Source organism: Eupeodes corollae, chromosome 1, assembly GCF_945859685.1.
Source record: "Eupeodes corollae chromosome 1, idEupCoro1.1, whole genome shotgun sequence".
NCBI lineage: Eukaryota > Metazoa > Arthropoda > Insecta > Diptera > Syrphidae > Eupeodes > Eupeodes corollae.
The window spans coordinates 100476937-100478548 of record NC_079147.1 but is presented as its reverse complement, the minus strand read 5'-3'; the positions used below and the strand labels follow the sequence as shown (position 1 = coordinate 100478548).

The window sequence follows — 1612 nt, the reverse complement described above, 5'->3', positions numbered from 1 at the left end:
GGTACTCGAAAAGATGAACGCTTTATTTTTATACGATTTTTTTCTACTTCTCACCCTTTATTTCGTCTTCACATTGTTTAGTAACTGTATTAAATTTTGGTAACGGTTCTTTTGGGCGTGGTTTGCTTACAGTTTGTGTAAATTCTTCAGTTAAAAGTGAATTTTGAAGAGGAAAGATGCCTCCCGTGGAAGGTAGAGTTAAGTTTTTAAACCTCAAACAAAAGTGTGCTGTGTTAGATGACATAAAAAATGGAATATCTTATCGAAGCATTGCAACAAAATATTGAATCGCTATATCCACGATTGTTGGAATAAAAAAAAAGGTAAGGCAATCACTTCGAGAGTGTGTAAAACATCAATTTCTGGAGCGGAAAACGCAAAACATTGCATAAATCAGAAATGCCGAAAATGGAAGCGGCTTTATATAGATGGTTCCTGAAGCTACGAGACCGACATGTTCCCGTGTCAGGGATAATGATGAAAACCAAGGCCAAAAAATTGCACGCTATTTTCATTTAACGCGAGTGATGGATGGATTAATAATTTCAAAGCTAGATTTGGAGTTCGGCTTCTAGCAATCAGTGGAGAAAAACTGAGCTCTAATAAAGACGCTGTCCTGCCCTTTAAACAGAAAATAAAGAATACTATGGCCGACTTCGGTATCAGCCGACAACAATTGTATAATGCCGATGAAAATGGCCTATTTTGGAGAATGATCCCAAGCAAAACATTTGTCCACTCTGGTGAAAGATCAGCTCCCGGACGAAAAATTGCAAAAGATCGCTTTACATTTTTGGTATGCACGAACAGCACTGGTGAGCACAAGTTAAAACTTCTGACCATTGGAAAGGCAAAAAATCCCAGGTGCTTCAAGAATTTTAGGCCTCCAATGACATACACCAACTCAAAGACTGCATGGATGACAAAAGAAATTTTTAAAAACTGGTTTCATTCAGAATTTGTTCCACAGGTACTAGTTATGATTTAAAAACTAAGTTTGCGATCTTAGATCTCTTTTAAAGGTACGGGAGTTTATGAAGAATAATAACTTTTCAGAAAAGTCATTGCTTATTCTTGATAATGCCCCAAGTCATCCACCTGAAAATGAACTTCAAAGCGAAGATGGCTGCATTCGGACAATGTTCATTCCTCCAAATGCAACACCACTTATTCAACCAATGGATCAAAATGTAATAATTCTCACAAAGTTGCACTACCGAACAAGCCTTTTGTCAGATGTTATCTAACAAAAAAGGGCGAGATGTTGAAAAGATGTTGAAAAAATTTAATTTACGTGACGCTCTGACATGCCTTCATGGCGTCGAGAAATGTCAAAATTTTCATTTCGACAAATCGGACCCATTGCAATAACTTCCTATCCTATGGGAAGTTAAAAATATATTTATTAATTGGTATCCACTTATTAAGTTCTTATCAATTTATATCTTACATTTGAATTTCGTTAATAAGTGTTGACCCCTTTCTGAGGTACCGAATTTTGAAAACAAAATTTTAACATTTTTTTTTTAAATAAAAAAAAATAGTTATATTTTTGATTTTTTAAGACAGTATAAGAGCTTCTTCAGAAAAAAAGAATTAAAATAATTTGTTT

General features: G+C 34.7%; 1 pseudogene; it reads left to right on the top strand.

Annotated features, from left to right (window-relative positions):
- The first annotated feature begins 317 nt into the window (after positions 1-317).
- LOC129943115 (jerky protein homolog) lies at positions 318-1092 on the top strand (annotated as a pseudogene).
- The last annotated feature ends 520 nt before the right edge of the window (positions 1093-1612 follow it).